The sequence below is a fragment of the Perca fluviatilis genome, chromosome 23, assembly GCF_010015445.1.
Source record: "Perca fluviatilis chromosome 23, GENO_Pfluv_1.0, whole genome shotgun sequence".
Taxonomy (NCBI): Eukaryota; Metazoa; Chordata; class Actinopteri; order Perciformes; family Percidae; genus Perca; species Perca fluviatilis.
This window is the reverse complement of record NC_053134.1, coordinates 24,677,733-24,697,758: the sequence shown is the minus strand read 5'-3', so window position 1 is coordinate 24,697,758 and position 20,026 is coordinate 24,677,733. Positions and strand designations below refer to the sequence as shown.

General features: G+C 37.6%; 1 pseudogene; it reads right to left on the bottom strand.

Annotated features, from left to right (window-relative positions):
- The window catches only part of LOC120553388, a 76,962-nt pseudogene extending 57,654 nt beyond the window's left edge, over positions 1-19,308 (bottom strand).
- Positions 19,309-20,026: the final 718 nt, after the last annotated feature.

The following is a 20,026-nucleotide window of genomic DNA, read 5'->3' as shown; positions in this document are numbered from 1 at the left end:
ATAAAGACAGAGAAGTGTTTAGAGTATTAACAAGAGTCGCTCAGATTGAGAGATTAGTCATTACTGAGGCAGGCCACTAGACTGAAAGTTTTTAGTCAATGGACAGAAAATAAATCACTGTTTTGATGACTATATTTATGATCATTCATTTGAGCCAAAATGCTTAATCCGTAAGTCCTGGGGGCCTGGTGGAGGGTAAGAGCCTGAGAGCCGCTATAGAGGCTCTGTCCTCGATGTAGACGTGGCGTGTTTGGTTCCGGCCTGCAGCAGTTTCCCTCGTGTCATTCGGCAGTTTCTCTCTTAGCTGTCATATACGCTAGCTAGCTAGCTAGCTCTTTTGTCTTATGTGACGGTGCTAAGATAAAACAAGCTATGCACCACCTCGGGGTTTAGTAAATTGTTACAGACATTTTCCCCTATTTTCTTAGATCTATAGACCAAACTCTCTTAGTTATTGTTTAATAGAACCTCCAGCCTGAGGGCCCCACACACAGTACTTATTCATATAGTCACAGTCATATAATATTTATATATATATATAGACACACCTTCTCATTCAATGGTGTTTCCTTTTTTTTTCATGACTATTTGCGTTGTAGATTCTCACTGAAGGCATCAGTGAATGAATACATATGGAATTATGTACTTAACAAGAAAGTGTGAAATAACTGAAAACATGACTTATATTTTAGATTCTTCAAAGTAGCCACCTTTTGCTTTTTATTAATAAGGGAAAAAATCCACTAATTAACCCTGACAAAGCACACCTGTGAAGGTAAAACCATTTCAGGTGACTACCTCATGAAGCTCATTGAGAGAACACCAAGGGTTTGCAGAGTTATCAAAAAGCAAAGGGTGGCTACTTTGAGGAATCTAAAATATAAGACACCTATATCAATAAGTCACACTTTTTGTTAAGTACATAATTCCATATTGTTCATTCATAGTTTTGATGCCTTCAGTGTGAATCTACAATGTAAATAGTCATGAAAATAAAGAAACACATTGAATGAGAAGGTGTGTCCAAACTTTTGGCCTGTACTGTATATATATATATATATATATATATATATATATATATATATATATATATATATATATATAACAGCCTAGATCTAAATATTACCTGAGGTTTTGGCAAGTCCTTATCTTTACACCACTTGATGAAGTGCTTCCTGGCAGCCTCCACAGTCGGCCCATCAGTCTTCTTACTGTAAACCCTGATCAGCTGCTCAGAAAAGCATTCTGGGAGAAGCTTGGACACCTGACAAGAATGACAGCAGCATAGAGTTGCGAATAATGACATAACAGAGGCTGCCTTATGGAGTGATTGATTTAGTTCTGACCTGGTCTTTGGTGATGTTGAATGCTGTGTCATCGTTTATCTTGTTGTAGAAATACACATTCTTGATGGGGTCCTTGTCTTTCATTCCATAGTCAAAAGTAGTGACCTGAATGAGAAGGGGGAGAGAGAAGTCTGTTTTTATATTCCCAGGTAAATTATACCAATGGAGGAAAGCAACATCTTACAAATTAAATGATAATCAAGAAAACCCAAGATTATAAAAAAGTGAAGTAAAAGGAATTAGACTAAAAACTCACTAAAACTACAAAGTCCTGTGCTGTCAGCGTGACACCCCCATCACCTCCCTTAGGGACGGCTTCAGCCAATTGCCCTTCCCAACGACGATACGTCTCCTTGGGGAGGGAGGAGAAAGGGAGAGAAGTGTGAGGGACATGAGATTTAAAATGTATTCAAACTTGACAACACCCAGTAAGGGTATGTCCACATTAATAGTTCAATATAAAAACATCATCTAAAACAGTGTTTTTCTCCTCACCCCAAAATGGAGCTGTTCCAAAACTTTCTTCAGCGTGTATAAATCTTAAAACACCAGAAAATGTGGACTATTGTGGTTGTTTTTACAATAAAAAAAGTATACGCCAGCCTGCAGTCTAACTGACATTTGATCCTATGATTTTGTTCACACTGCTATCACATCCTCTAAATTCAATTTTCGAAATCTTGATCTTTTGTCGAGTCTACATGAAATCGAGGTACAATAACCCCAGAGACAATGTAAGATGATGTGCACTTATCAACTACAAGATGACCATAACATCAAGCTCTGTTATAACAAAATCTAATCTTAACAATACATTTTCAATAGGCCTATCTGATGAGAATATTCAGTGTTATCATAGCCACGGTGAAATAGATAAGGTGTCAAAGAGAAGTGAAATGTAATACAGGCACACAGAGACATAGTTCACACCTCTGTGGGTTTCCCTGACTCTCGGAAGCTGTCGAGGGTTTGAGAGATGGCTTCAGATAGAATCCGACATGCCTCATCCATGTCTTTAGAGCAAGGGTTGAGTATTGGATCACAATTATGATCTTCAGGACAAACTGAGTCAAACACAAACCAAAGAAAAGGTCACACAATCATTCATGGGGTTTCACAAATAAATAATTGACACTGTAAACTGAGATACTCACAAAACTAAACAATATACATATGGGAGGAAATTACTTTATTTTAAGTCTAAGTCTTAAAACTTTTGTTCCTTCATTCATGAAAGCTATCTCAATCTGGCATGCATATTTAACATTACAACTTTGTTACTTACAGAATTGGGTGCCATTCATCATTTATATGTACATAATCAAAAAGGGATGCCTTCGAAACTTCAGCAAATGGCTTTTACTCTCAATGTACCATTTACTAAACACCTCCACCAAACACCAACAACAGCTTTTGTTACCATCCTGTCTGGCTTGATCCAAATCCTCTTTCAAACCACGAATCTTCTCCTTTAGGGAGGGAGGAGAAAAGGTGAGAGACACAAGATTTAAAATGCCTTCCATCTTGACAACTCACAGTAAAAGTACTTCCAAATGACTTTGTTTTTCAGTTATGGCTCTCTGTCCACACTAAAAGAGAGCTTTTTCTAAAACTGTCTCCAGAGTGTATGAATCTTAAATCACCAGATATATGTAAATATCAACAACTATATTGTGACTCTGGCTGTATTAAGGGAGCAGGAGGGGACTGGCAGGGTAACCAGCAGTGTCTGTAGTCCAGTCACAGACGGGACTCTGTATGGCAGCAAAGTTAGAGGACAACTTAGTCATCTCGATCTAGTCAGACAACATAGTGACCTTAAAAAGCTAAAGTTATTTAACAATTGTTTAACAAAAAAAAAGACTACTTTTCATTGACTGTTTCACTGTGGGTAGGGGTCTCTATGAAAATGACCTGGAAAAGCTAACGTGGACGCAAGTAGTTTTCACACAAAACTGTAGATGTAGTCCAAGCAATATTTATATTCTCAATGTACAATAATAGAGACAACAGTAACAAGCAATGTGAAATTATCAACCACAAAAGGCGCACGCAGCCTATGTTATATCAAAACCTGTTTTTGTAATATTCAGTGTTATCATAGCCTCAGTAAGAATATACAGTATAATGTGTCAAACAGAGGTGTGATGTAATACAGGTATAAAAAGACATTAATACACACCCTGGTCGGGACTTGTCTAGGCTTGGTTTCACCCAGAAAACTGTAGTGGTCTCGAGATGATCCTTTCTAGAATCTTCTTTGCCTCAGCCAGATCCGTGGAGGAAGAGTGGAGTATTTGTTCAAACACATGATCTACAGGATAAAGAACGAAGAAAAGACAGCTGAGTTAAAACCATACACTGTATAGACCAAACCAAAGAAAAGGTCACAAATTCATTCATAATGTTTTACAAATAAATAATTGATTGATAACAAAGGCATAACTCAAAGAATTAAGCAATATAAATAGGGCTATGCGATTAATCATTAATTCTCGTCTTGAAAATGTTTTTTTCTTTATATTTATGATTAGGGGAGAGCCGGGACGATAGAAACGTGGGACGGATGAAACATTCCAGTTTTCTCCGAGTGCAATGATGAGAGACAGACTTCCTTAAGTCAAAACATAGAGCATGTTAACCTCCTACTATCAGCCAAATATCGTCCTGTTATTTCCTTTTATCACGGAGTTACAGGCGATAAACTAGTTTTGATGGTCGAAAGTAAACTTCATTAGCGGTTAAATTTTTTCGATTATTAATGAGTGTTTTTCATTTAAAGGTTTGACTACATGCTTATTCAGTAGACCATTTAGTGTTCTCCACAATCCCAGACTATCATATTGTATGCTTGTTTACAGGGAAAGCAAAACAAGTTATAATGGTATATGTCTATGTCGGGACAGTTGAAACAGCTGTTTCAACTGTCCCCGACCTGGCTGTAACTCCATGTATTTTAAGTAAATGCACAAATATCTGTGTTTATACAATAATGTATGGAGGGGAGACATGGAAAAGCAGTTTTAGAAAGATGAAAATATATTTGGGCCCCACCAGGTAGGGGGGTCGAGTTTTCCCATGTTATCCTATGGAGACTGACGGGTTGTGGGTCGTTAAGGGCACTATGCAGTGACCTAACCCACGTAAAAACCTAGTGAAACAACATTTTCCACAATAGAAACATGATATAAATGAGAAAACGTACTGTTCTAGCTATAAAATGGCAGAATCATCCACAGTGCATGATCTTTCAAAAACCGCTTCATACACGCTTCAAGGTGACGGCAATGAGTTGTTAACAGACACTCACCAAGACGTATAGCCCAACAACAATCTATCTAAAATAACACCTTTTGGGAGTACCATTCATGATATGTAGTAAAATATTTAAGCACGCCACACTGTTTCTGTAATAATTCCTGAACAGTTTTGTTCAGTGCTGAAAATGCAACTGTATTTGACAGAGGACAGGTGTAGGTTGCTAGTGACAAAATATTAGCTTTCAGTGCAATACGATCGCTTTGTAAATTACGTTTAATTAAAAAGTGTTTCAACTGTCCCGGCTCTCCCCTATTCTATAAAATTACTACTACCTTAAAATTAATTTTATCTAAACAATTTTGGATATATCATTAACTTTTCCAAAATGTTCCTTATTATATTTCAGGACTAACTAGCTCTACACTGCAACACTGTTTCTACGTCTTCATAGATAGATGATTAAAACTTGACAAAAATATCCTATTATGGTCGACTGATGGCCTAGGTTTTGATGTATAGTTCTTTTGCTCCTTGCTAACCCATTTGCTTTCTGCCGAAGTGTTACAACCGTGGCCTCAATAGTTGATCTCCTTGTGTGCAGGTAAGCAATCAAAATCCTTAGAATGGTTCTGAAAAAATGTTTTTAATGTTAAAACACAAGCTCACAGCACACAGTGGTATCTACAGACCTGTCAGCTTGGTGTAGGCCTCCATGTCACCTATGGCTGTAGAGAGAGTGAACATCTGCCTTTGTGAGCATTCTGGCAATTTTGAGCCTTCAATCTTGATATGCTCGTCTGCTTTTACAAAGGCCTCTGCGATCCTGGATGATCATACCCAACATATTCTCACTTTTATGCATATTAGAAAATATAGTGAATTATGAAGCAAATGAAATAATCTGCATCAGAAGAAGCTAATTGTTGTTAAATCTCAACGGGAAGGTTAGCTAGCTACTCACATATAATTTATGATCTTGAAACCCACTTTGTGCTGGCAGGCTCTTTCAGGAGACAGTTCCTGGTGTAGAACATGTCATACACGCCCACCTCCTGTTTAGAGGCAGGATTGTCTATAGTTTAGTCACAACTAATAAGGCAAGGCAGCTTTATTTATTCAGCACATTTCCTAACAATAGCGATAATTCAAATGCTTTACATAAAACATTTCACGGTGGCCAACAGGGGATGCAAACACACTGCAAACTTAATGAACACAAGCAAATTAAGAAAACATCATTAATTTGACAACACATGCTAGCATTTAGCAAATAAAAGCAAATACACACAACACAACCAAATACAAAAACACTCTACAAATACACACACAACACAACTAATACAGTAACGCAAAATACAGAAACGATGAAAAAAAAAAAACACTCCAGCAACATGCAAACGGAAACTGAAGCTAATACCGATGGGATGTGGGCCCAGAACTAAAATTAGTTTGAAACCACTGGGCTAGAGGCATACTGTTATCATAATGGTTATAGTAATCATAATTTTATTTCATTTTGATGCAATACAAAGGATTCCTAAGTCAAAAGCTTCCCATATAATATATAATGCATCAATTCACAGATTAACATAAAACAAACACCTTAATAATATTTAAAATCCCTAAACCACAATTCTAAATATCTAAGTCCACCCATGTGGGTAGTGCTTTACATGTCTGATTGCAAGGAATACACACACAGAGAAGCCTAAATGATGGATAAAAACAATTATCTAAAATATGCTTCAGTTTAGACCAAGACATTTAAAGTGTGTTTTAATGATCAAACTAAAACATAGATATGTGTTCAATGTTGAACAGGGCTCTAAAGAGAGAGTATATGACCCAAACATGCATATTTTTATTTTTTTATCTTTATTTATCTAGGTCGATTGAGAACAATTTCTCATTTGCAACGACGACCTGTCACATTCAGAATCCACCTTACAGAATCAATCATAATGAACCTATAAGTAGCAGGGAGTATTTGATTTCTTTTCTCACTTTTAATCTCTATTTTCCAAAACATCTGGTGGGTTGTTCTGGATATTTCCCCCAGGGGTGACTTCCAGTGTTGCAGTGTCTCCCTACTGCATGTAAATAAAGACAGAGAAGTGTTTAGAGTATTAACAAGAGTCGCTCAGATTGAGAGATTAGTCATTACTGAGGCAGGCCACTAGACTGAAAGTTTTTAGTCAATGGACAGAAAATAAATCACTGTTTTGATGACTATATTTATGATCATTCATTTGAGCCAAAATGCCTTAATCCAGGGGGCCTGGGTGGCCTGGTGGAAGAGTGAGAGCCCATATATAGAGGCTCTGTCCTCGATGTAGACGTGGCGTGTTTGGTTCCGGCCTGCAGCAGTTTCCCTCGTGTCATTCGACAGTTTCTCTCTTAGCTGTCATACGCTAGCTAGCTAGCTAGCTCTTTTGTCTTATGTGACGGTGCTAAGAGATAAAACAAGCTATGCACCACCTCGGGGTTTAGTAAATTGTTACAGACATTTTCCCCTATTTTCTTAGATCTATAGACCAAACTCTCTTAGTTATTGTTTAATAGAACCTCCAGCCTGAGGGCCCCACACAGTACTTATTCATATAGTCACAGTCATATAATATATATATATATACAGTACAGGCCAAAAGTTTGGACACACCTTCTCATTCAATGCGTTTCCTTTTTATTTTCATGACTATTTACGTTGTAGATTCTCACTGAAGGCATCAAAACTATGAATGAACACATATGGAATTATGTACTTAACAAGAAAGTGTGAAATAACTGAAAACATGACTTATATTTTAGATTCTTCAAAGTAGCCACCTTTTGCTTTTTTATTAATAAGGGAAAAAAATCCACTAATTAACCCTGACAAAGCACACCTGTGAAGGTAAAACCATTTCAGGTGACTACCTCATGAAGCTCATTGAGAGAACACCAAGGGTTTGCAGAGTTATCAAAAAAAGCAAAGGGTGGCTACTTTGAGGAATCTAAAATATAAGACACTTATATCAATAAGTCACACTTTTTTGTTAAGTACATAATTCCATATGTGTTCATTCATAGTTTTGATGCCTTCAGTGAGAATCTACAATGTAAATAGTCATGAAAATAAAGAAACACATTGAATGAGAAGGTGTGTCCAAACTTTTGGCCTGTACTGTATATATATATATATATATATATATATATATATATATATATATATATATATATATATATATATATATATAACAGCCTAGATCTAAATATTACCTGAGGTTTTGGCAAGTCCTTATCTTTACACCACTTGATGAAGTGCTTCCTGGCAGCCTCCACAGTCGGCCCATCAGTCTTCTTACTGTAAACCCTGATCAGCTGCTCAGAAAAGCATTCTGGGAGAAGCTTGGACACCTGACAAGAATGACAGCAGCATAGAGTTGCGAATAATGACATAACAGAGGCTGCCTTATGGAGTGATTGATTTAGTTCTGACCTGGTCTCTGGGGATGTTGAATGCTGTGTCATCGTTTATCTTGTTGTAGAAATACACATTCTTGATGGGGTCCTTGTCTTTCATTCCATAGTCAAAAGTAGTGACCTGAATGAGAAGGGGGAGAGAGAAGTCTGTTTTTATATTACCAGGTAAATTATACCGATGGAAGGAAAGCATATTTCCAAATTAAATGATAATCAAGAAAACCCAAGATTATAAAAAAGTGAAGTAAAAGGAATTAGACTAAAAACTCACTAAAACTACAAAGTCCTGTGCTGTCAGCGTGACACCCCCATCACCTCCCTTAGGGACGGCTTCAGCCAATTGCCCTTCCCAACGACGATACGTCTCCTTGGGGAGGGAGGAGAAAGGGAGAGAAGTGTGAGGGACATGAGATTTAAAATGTATTCAAACTTGACAACACCCAGTAAGGGTATGTCCACATTAATAGTTCAATATAAAAACATCATCTAAAACAGTGTTTTTCTCCTCACCCCAAAATGGAGCTGTTCCAAAACTTTCTTCAGCGTGTATAAATCTTAAAACACCAGAAAATGTGGACTATTGTGGTTGTTTTTACAATAAAAAAAGTATACGCCAGCCTGCAGTCTAACTGACATTTGATCCTATGATTTTGTTCACACTGCTATCACATCCTCTAAATTCAATTTCTCGAAATCTTGATCTTTTGTCGTAGCCCACATGAAATCGAGGTACAATACCCCAGAGACAATGTAAGATGATGTGCACTTATCAACTACAAGATGACCATAACATCAAGCTCTGTTATAACAAAATCTAATCTTAACAATACATTTTCAATAGGCCTATCTGATGAGAATATTCAGTGTTATCATAGCCACGGTGAAATAGATAAGGTGTCAAAGAGAAGTGAAATGTAATAAAGGCACACAGAGACATAGTTCACACCTCTGTGGGTTTCCCTGACTCTCGGAAGCTGTCGAGGGTTTGAGAGATGGCATCATATAGCTCCTTACATGCTTTAGCCGTGTCTTTAGAGCAAGGGTTGAGTATTGGATCACAATTATGATCTTCAGGACAAACTGAGTCAAACACAAACCAAAGAAAAGGTCACACAATCATTCATGGGGTTTCACAAATAAATAATTGACACTGTAAACTGAGATACTCACAAAACTAAACAATATACATATGGGATGAAATTACTTTATTTTAAGTCTAAGTCTTAAAACTTTTGTTCCTTCATTCATGAAAGCTATCTCAATCTGGCATGCATATTTAACATTACAACTTTGTTACTTACAGAATTGGGTGCCATTCATCATTTATATGTACATAATCAAAAAGGGATGCCTTCGAAACTTCAGCAAATGGCTTTTACTCTCAATGTACCATTTACTAAACACCTCCACCAAACACCAACAACAGCTTTTGTTACCATCCTGTCTGGCTTGATCCAAATCCTCTTTCAAACCACGAATCTTCTCCTTTAGGGAGGGAGGAGAAAAGGTGAGAGACACAAGATTTAAAATGCCTTCCATCTTGACAACTCACAGTAAAAGTACTTCCAAATGACTTTGTTTTTCAGTTATGGCTCTCTGTCCACACTAAAAGAGAGCTTTTCTAAAACTGTCTCCAGAGCGTATGAATCTTAAATCACCAGATATATGTAAATATCAACAACTATATTGGGACTCTGGCTGTATTAAGGGAGCAGGAGGGGACTGGCAGGGTAACCAGCAGTGTCTGTAGTCCAGTCACAGACGGGACTCTGTATGGCAGCAAAGTTAGAGGACAACTTAGTCATCTCGATCTAGTCAGACAACATAGTGACCATAAAAAGCTAAAGTTATTTAACAATTGTTTAACAAAAAAAAAGACTACTTTTCATTGACTGTTTCACTGTGGGTAGGGGTCTCTATGAAAATGACCTGGAAAAGCTAATGTGGACGCAAGTAGTTTTCACACAAAACTGTAGATGTAGTCCAAGCAATATTTATATTCTCAATGTACAATAATAGAGACAACAGTAACAAGCAATGTGAAATTATCAACCACAAAAGGAGCACAGCAGCTATGTTATATCAAAACCTGTTTTTGTAATATTCAGTGTTATCATAGCCTCAGTAAGAATATACAGTATAATGTGTCAAACAGAGGTGTGATGTAATACAGGTATAAAAAGACATTAATACACACCCTGGTCGGGACTTGTCTAGGCTTGGTTTCACCCAGAAAACTGTAGTGGTCTCGAGAGATGATCCTTTCTAGAATCTTCTTTGCCTCAGCCAGATCCGTGGAGGAAGAGTGGAGTATTTGTTCAAACACATGATCTACAGGATAAACCGAGTGAAAGACAGCTGAGTTAAAACCATACACTGTATAGACCAAACCAAAGAAAAGGTCACAAATTCATTCATAATGTTTTACAAATAAATAATTGATTGATAACAGAGGCATAACTCAAAGAATTAAGCAATATAAATAGGGCTATGCGATTAATCATTAATTCTCGTCTTGAAAATGTTTTTTTCTTTATATTTATGATTAGGGGAGAGCCGGGACGATAGAAACGTGGGACGGATGAAACATTCCAGTTTTCTCCGAGTGCAATGATGAGAGACAGACTTCCTTAAGTCAAAACATAGAGCATGTTAACCTCCTACTATCAGCCAAATATCGTCCTGTTATTTCCTTTTATCACGGAGTTACAGGCGATAAACTAGTTTTGATGGTCGAAAGTAAACTTCATTAGCGGTTAAATTTTTTCGATTATTAATGAGTGTTTTTCATTTAAAGGTTTGACTACATGCTTATTCAGTAGACCATTTAGTGTTCTCCACAATCCCAGACTATCATATTGTATGCTTGTTTACAGGGAAAGCAAAACAAGTTATAATGGTATATGTCTATGTCGGGACAGTTGAAACAGCTGTTTCAACTGTCCCCGACCTGGCTGTAACTCCATGTATTTTAAGTAAATGCACAAATATCTGTGTTTATACAATAATGTATGGAGGGGAGACATGGAAAAGCAGTTTTAGAAAGATGAAAATATATTTGGGTCGAGTTTTCCCATGTTATCCTATGGAGACTGACGGGTTGTGGGTCGTTAAGGGCACTATGCAGTGACCTAACCCACGTAAAAACCTAGTGAAACAACATTTTCCACAATAGAAACATGATATAAATGAGAAAACGTACTGTTCTAGCTATAAAAATGGCAGAATCATCCACAGTGCATGATCTTTCAAAAACCGCTTCATACACGCTTCAAGGTGACGGCAATGAGTTGTTAACAGACACTCACCAAGACGTATAGCCCAACAACAATCTATCTAAAATAACACCTTTTGGGAGTACCATTCATGATATGTAGTAAAATATTTAAGCACGCCACACTGTTGCTGTAATAATTCCTGAACAGTTTTGTTCAGTGCTGAAAATGCAACTGTATTTGACAGAGGACAGGTGTAGGTTGCTAGTGACAAAATATTAGCTTTCAGTGCAATACGATCGCTTTGTTGTTAATTACGTTTAATTAAAAAGTGTTTCAACTGTCCCGGCTCTCCCCTATTCTATAAAATTACTACTACCTTAAAATTAATTTTATCTTAACAATTTTGGATATATCATTAACTTTTCCAAAATGTTCCTTATTATATTTCAGGACTAACTAGCTCTACACTGCAACACTGTTTCTACGTCTTCATAGATAGATGATTAAAACTTGACAAAAATATCCTATTATGGTCGAATGATGGGCTAGGTTTTGATGTATAGTTCTTTTGCTCTTTACTAACCCATTTCTAATAAACTAGTGCGCTTTCTGCCGAAGTAGTACACCTATGGCCTCAATAGTTGATCTCCTTGTGTGCAGGTAAGCAATCAAAATCCTTAGAATGGTTCTGAAAAAATGTTTTTAATGTTAAAACACAAGCTCACAGCACACAGTGGTATCTACAGACCTGTCAGCTTGGTGTAGGCCTCCATGTCATCTTTGGCTGTAGAGAGAGTGAACATCTGCCTTTGTGAGCCTTCAATCTTGATATGCTCGTCTGCTTTTACAAAGGCCTCTGCAATCCTGGATGATCATACCCAACATATTCTCACTTTTATGCATATTAGAAAATATAGTGAATTATGAAGCAAATGAAATAATCTGCATCAGAAGAAGCTAATTGTTGTTAAATTCCCAACGTGGGAAGGTTAGCTACTCACATATACTCTATGATCTTGTTCACTTTGTGCTGGCAGGCTCTTCTGTGGAGACAGTTCCTGGTGTAGAACATGTCATACAGATTGCCCACCTCCTGTTTACAGGATTGTCTATAGTTTAGTCACAACTAATAAGGCAAGGCAGCTTTATTTATTCAGCACATTTCAACAACAAGACAATTCAAAATGCTTTACATAAAACATTTACGGTGGCCAACAGGGGACAAACACACTGCAACTTAATGAAACACAAGCAAATTAAGAAAACATCATTAATTTGACAACACATGTGCAGCATTTAGCAAATGTGCTGCAAATACACACAACACAACCAAATACACAAACACTCTACAAATACACACAACACAACCAAATACAGTAACGCGCTGCAAATACAGAAATGACGAAAAAAAAAAAACACTCAAACCCAAAAAACAGAACAATTTTATTGGCTCAGGTCACAGGTGATACCCAATCAGCAGAGATGTGTCTGTAATAAAAAGGCAGAGCGCTCTCTCCACGTGGGGTCATAAGTCAAGCTGTTCCACTTAGCGCTCCCCCTAGAGGCCTGGAGAACTTCCGTTGTGTAATCTGGATGCAGCGGGGTTTTTTGCATTTGTTTTCGGGGATTGTGTGCTTTTATTTTTGCATCGTTTCTGTTTTTTGGGTTTGTGTGCTTTTCTTTTTGCATTTTGTATTTGCAGTGTGTTTGTGTAGTTGGTTGTAGTGTGTATTTGCAGCGTGTTTGTGTAGTTGCAGCGAGTTTGTTAAATGCTGCGCATGTGTTGTCAAATGAATGAAGATGTTTTCTTAATTTGCGTGTGTTTCATTAAGTTGCAGTGTACTTTCCCCTGTTGGCCACCGTAAACATTAATGAGCAGTTAAAACAATTAAAAACCTTTATTAAAGAGAATATAAAATAGAATAGAATAAGACAGGTATAGAATAAAACCATGAAGATAAGATGAATTGATGCTGTTTTGACATTGGATTTAACAAAAGCAGGAGTAACGATGTCAGCACCTTGTCTCTACTGCAGATGTGATTCAGCTCTTCTTTTTCCCCATCTTTTTCCCCGTCTTTTTCCCCATCTTTTTCCCCGTCTTTTTCCCCGTCTTTTTCCCCATCTTTTTCCCCGTCTTTTTCCCCGTCTTTTCTTTAATCACTCTGGCAAACTGTATGAAGCGGAGATGGTCAAAGTTGCTCTTCATGCCCAGGTGGTAGCAGTCCCTGAGAAGAGACAGAGGGAAGAAATGGGTAATGGACTTCTTACTTTAAACTAATCAAAGCTACCTGGAGGAAGCTGAATATTGTTTATATAATCAGGAGAGTATTATACATGTTCAGGAGAAAATAATCCATAGTAGTTTATCACTCTGCATCAAACAATGAATTGCTCTACAGTAGCTGTTCAACAAGCCACACCTGGCAAAGTAGTCAAACTTGTCCACATCAATGCTATTTTTTTGTTGGCCACGATTTCAAAGAGGAAGAATTTTTCCTTTGGCCGACCATAATATGGCCACTGTGTAGATGAGAGCATATTAATGGCATTATAATCAATGATGATGATGATACTGACTGATTTCACTAAATTCACACAGGCAGGACTGACCTGGACTTTTGTAGGGTCCTTCAGTCCTTCAATCAACTTTTTGATGAAATTCAAGTCATCATCAGTCAGACCATTCTCCTTATGCTTCATCTCCAGCTCCAGATTATTAGATTCCACCAGGTGGTCAAACATCTTTACAGAGTTGTCTTCATGCTAAAAGATACACATGATTAATGTTATTATGAGACTTTAATAAAAAGACATAAAGAAGTAAAGAAAGTAAAAAAAAAGCTCTTATGATCCTCTGCTATTCTGCCTGTTTTGCCCTTTTCTCCACGTCAGCCTGTATAGCTAGATAGATGGAGTAGTGAAACAGAAAAGACTTCTCATGATCTTCTCAAGCCTGAGCCGTGTTGGCCCAAGGTTCTTCTGGCTGAAAGAACCAGACCGTCTGACACTGAACCAGCAGAGACCCAGAACCTCTCTCTTCTCTCCTGTGTGAGCCCAACTTCTGCCTAAACACTGAACATTCTGCTGTTCACAGCTCTAGGTAATATGATTACATGCAATCATAGTGGTACCAAATATATTAATTATTATTATTAAAGTGTACATACCACCAGCCCTCCATAGATTTGGTTTCTACAAAAGACTAATGATACACATACATATAACAATAAACACAACAATACTCATTTAATGTTAACCTACATTTTATTAATCACTGCACATGAATAATATCGCAAAATACCAGGAATGCCACGGCTAATTGTACTTTAAGGAATAGTTTGATATTTTATGAAATACAACAACAAGATACAGAATTTTAATTACTGAGCTGGTAGGCAGGTTTTGTTACTATTGGACGGAGCCAGGCTAGCGGTTTCTATTGGCTTCCAGGCAGTGTTGGGAAAGCTACTTTCAAAGCTTTGCAAGCTCCCAATTACTTCACACTGGAAGAAGTTGAACTCCAGCAAAGCTAGGGAGAAATCTAGTTAACTAAAGTCAATTAAACTACTTTGTAAAAAAGAAGAGACATTGACAATGTACATGTAATACAAAATTTAACAAAATATAAAACACAAACGTGAGTGGCAACTCACTTGACTTTATTGCAAAAGGTGCCCACTTGTTCCCAGGTCATGTTCAAGTTCAGTTTTACAAGTTGTACTATTATTATTTATTTACTATCTATTATTCAGCTCTATTATTGTTTTATTATATTTATCTATTTATCTTCATTATTATTGCGAGGTCTACCACAATTATTCCATCCCACCTACTAAGGTTCACTGAACATGGAAAAAAACAAGGACTGAGGTATGTGCTGGCACAGATCAATGATTAATGCTTAATGATTAAATAATTTTTCATTTTGGCTCACAAACAAACAAGCGAGCACTACATTATAGTGGCTCTTTTGGTTTGCTGCAACCTTGACTGCTTAACACAAACCTGTTGTTCATGTCTTTGCTAATTATTTCCTGTTTGTTTTCAAATGATTTTCTACCTTAATGCAGGCCCTGGCTGGTGGGTTATTATATCACACATCAGACAACACAAATAATAATTTCTTACCTTCCACACATTTTCTGGTTGTACTTTGGGTATGAACATTTGATCATACAGATGGGAAAAGGGTCCATGTCCTAGATATGGAGAAATAAATATAAATTAACATAATGATGATTGTATGCAAAGTGAACTGAGGTAAACGGTGAAGTGAACCGTATGTAGATCTAGTAAATCTTACAGGCCTGTTTTGTGTTTTCTGTTGATGCAAATTCAACATTTCTTCCATGTTTATTTGTTGTCATTTTCTCAGCATTATTTTCCATCAAGGCAACAACATAATGGAAGTCATGCCAAAAGTCATGGTAGTCGTTAAAAAAAACTCGCCAATTTTGCGACGCAAATTTCAACAGAATTTTGGTCTGTCTGCGGCTGCAGGACCTGGAGCTCACCGCCAGAGTTTCAGTTTGACTGTTAAAAAGTGTTTAGATAATTAAAATGTATTTATTTAGAAGGGAGCTGGCTGCTAGTTAGTTAACGCTAGCTTGCTATTCCTCCAAGCTTCCATGCTACATAAATAAGCCGGACAGAGTTGTCTCTCACCTGGTGATAGAAACCCTGCTTCCCCCGTTCTGTTGGCTCAGAGCTCCACAGTCTAAGTCCACAGGTACAGATTAGTTTTACACCAAATGTATCGCCAAAAGTGTTGCAAAAGTCGAGGCGCGCAGATTCCCCCCTTGGTGATCCGGAGAGCACATATGTGAGGTTGCAGTGACAGGTTTGAGAGGTTGTAATCACTGAGTATACGAGTAAATGTTGCATTGCGAGTTTGCCGCTGTCATTGTGTTCATGTGAATATCAATCTACACATTTGTGAATATGACTTCACATTCAGAATACAGGTGTGTGAACATTTTAAATTACAAGTTCAGATTTTTTTACAAGCTCCCATGTGTTTTTTATTTTCTTTGTGTGACTTCAAATTCAGATCATATATGTGTGTGAATATTTTTTTCAAATTTTAACATACAAGTTCAGATTTTGGTTCTCACATCGTATTCTCAAGCTCTCACATTTTGCAACATACTTACCTTAATACATATGCTGCACCCTCCCCCCCCACCACCACCACCACCACCACCATTAAGTGATGCTGCCTGTTGCCAATTTCTTGGCTCGAATAGTGTTTTGTGGCTCATGCACTCCTTTCAGTTTGTTTTCCATTTACACAGCCAGGCCTATGTGTTTTTCAGCACGCACAGAAAATAGAAAGCTAGGTGGCCATGAGAAGATATTAACTAAATTTGATAAAAAGTGTATTGCATTAGTATGGCTTACTGCACCTTTCATTGCCTGCCATAACCCTTACCATAACTGTAGATCAGCACTGTTTTTTCTGACAATTCGCGCAGAGCTTCACTTTCATTTTACATAGATTTTTGTTTTAGATTAATTTTATTGTCATTCATACTATTTCACACGGTAAGTGACAACAGAACAAAGTTATGTTGTATCCGGTTCACAAATATAATGAAAAAAATGTTAACAAGAGGAAAAATAAAAACTCATAAAAACATAGACTTGGTATAATGCACACAGGATAAATGCTGAAAATTGAATTTTAATCCCACCCAGTAATAACCATTTAAAACATATGACATGATGTTTTAGTGAAAAGGTTTATATCACTCACCCAGGTCATGGCAGAGACCAGCAATCTTCACACAAAGGACGTCTCTGTCATCGATGTAGAGTTCGGCTGCCTTGTACGCAGAGCCTCAACAAGTTGACCTGCCAAGTGCGCCACCCTTTATCACCAGACACAATACACAACAATAAAAAACTCATGAAACAATTACCACACAAGTATTCTGCTGAAGAAAATGGAAATATGAACTTGTATTATGCCTGTACTTATGTATGCAATATGTTTACTATGGTTTTATTGATGTTATTGGTGCTTTACTGCAAACTAGTCTTAAATTAATTTCAATTGTGATTCCCTTAAAACTCTTAAACTATTTATCTGATACCATACCAACATACCCAATGGAGTGTTCAAAGCGGTTGTGGGATGCTCCAGGGTAAACAAAGTAGGCCCCTCCAAGCTGCTTGATGTTTCTCAGTCTCTGGAACTGAGGTGTGTCGATGATTTTGATGAGAAGTGGGTGTAACTCCACCGTCCCATGGATGGGATCATTAAACACCTGACAGAACACATAGAACATAAACTCAGTCCAGTGATGAACCAAAAGAGTCCCAGTAAACCCAGCTCCAGTTCTTATGAGGGTAGCTGTGATCTAGAGAATAAGAATAGGAAAATGTTCTTGCATGAGGCTCAATGAGGCCAATCATTAATTCAAATCCCAAAGGAATCACATGCTGATGGGACCAATTAGCACTGGTTCAACCAAGGGTTTTGTGTATCACGACGGTGTGTCACTTGTTACCGTGTTACATTGCCATGGTAACCTATGGTGAACACCTAACCTGGTCGGGAGCAGGATAAATTGGAGATTAGAGATCAACCGGTGTTAAAGCACCACCCACTGACCAATCAATACTCGATTGATAATGGCATCACCGTTCTTAGAAGATCCAGTAGAACTTGGTGCGCAGATAGCGAGGTGCACTCAGAAAAGTCAGAACATTTAGAGACTGACAACCCCGATAACATTCCCTGATGGTTAGCTTCATGAAAGATATAGATTTAGCGGAGGGAATTACGTATCTTTGTCAGCTTTTTTTTTTTTCCTAATTTGCCAATGCAATCGGTTTGAATTACGTTTTTATATTAGTTTTTATTTGCTCCAACGATCACTTAACTGCCAGGATTGCAACTTAAAGAATATAGACTACAGCAACGAACGTTTATGGAATGCACTGTAACTGTAATTATGGTCAGATCTACTTGTGCCTGACTGATGATGATATTGATAAGTCTTATAATTTACGCATTTACAGCGTCTGACATCTTTGCCAGCTTTCCTGCCTGGTTTAGCAGCAGCGACTGTAGCTTTTTGCCTGTAAAACCGTGTCTGTGTTCTTCATATTTCTGTAGGATTATTGTTTGCTCTTCTTAAATATGTGGATCTGTTTGCGATTGGTCATATGGTGCAAACCTCGCCTCTTTTATGTGATCGCGCTCATCGCTGGGGAAACCCTTTGTTGATTGAACTAGTTGCTGAGCACCGTCGTGTCACACTCTCGTGGGACCGCGGTTGTTAGGTGTAGCCTAGTGAAGCTGGGTAATGGAAACAAATCCAGGACATGTTGATCTTGCTTCGTAGTACAGGCCGGTAAAACAAAATAGAACAAAAATTGGACATACCTAGTCCATTTACCCAAAAGTTTACCAGTAAAAAGACTCCTGAGTGATCAGTGAACTAGTTTTTCTTAATTTTTTCATACTGCAACCTTCCTCATCTTCATTGTCCGTGCCTCCGACGTCCCATCATCATTTGATGTAGACTGACAATAGATTCATCAAAAGATGGTAAACATATACAATCTTGACTTAGTGATTGTGTAGGTTTGCTGTCTATTCTATAAGCTCTTCAGCTTCCCTGTGTTTACTCTTCCTCATCTCTCCAGTCCTGAAAATGTAGTGTGATGTACGGTTAGGCTCGATATCTTACCTTATGGTCCATCTTCAATGTCTTCTGTGGCGTTTCAGAGCTGTCAGACATTGTATCTGCGTCTAACCGATGTTAGGACAGTCCCACGAATAATGTTCTATCACCTTGTTTATACAGCTGATCAGGGCAGACCTGTACAAAGATAAACCAGCCTGCCTGGCTTTTATATCTTCACCACACCTACCAGATTGGTTCCTGCCCCCATAGATAAATTGAAAATATCTATGCCACATATGGAAAGGGAAGGAGAGCATATAAAACACATAAGAAATACATAGGCTACAGTTTAAACCAGGGGTCTTAAATGTTTTTTAAGCCAAGGACCCCTTAACTAAAAGTGAGACGGATCAGGGACCCCCTACTACTTATATTGTATAAAATTAAGTTACAAAATCAACTGGGCCTACAATAAGGTGTAGGGCGGCCTAATGCCTTTATACATACTGTACCTTTTTTTGCATAGAATACTGTGCAATTAAAATAATTCCTGGCATGATTTTATAAATCATGTTTTAATGTTAACCATACATGTGGCAAAGGGAATGTTTAGGATGAACTGGATCTGTGGATGATCTTAGTGACTACCTTACCTATAGCCTATCCTTAGTGGGGATTTATATTTGCTAAAAATATGTTGGAATTACGTTGAGACATATACATTTTTGAAAAAGACTTTCAAAAATTGACAATAATTTGGATGCCCCCCTGCAGTGACTGTTGAAGATCCCTGGACACAAACTACAATTTGAAATACAACACAGACTGCTTTTAGGAAGACCTTTTTTTAAGTCCAACGTTCATGGAATCATAAAGCAACATGGTAGAACAAAAATTAAACACACTTATACAGATAGATGTTCACATGCCATCATGCTCCCACACCTTACATTTATTACACTGTTGTTTATTTAAGCAAAAGCTTGGAACAGGATGTGGTATGTTGTGATAATATCACAGCTAAGGGGCATTGTCTGGCCCGGCAAGAACCATAGGTACTGTCAAAAATATTTTTTATTTTTCTAAAACTACTGTGGTT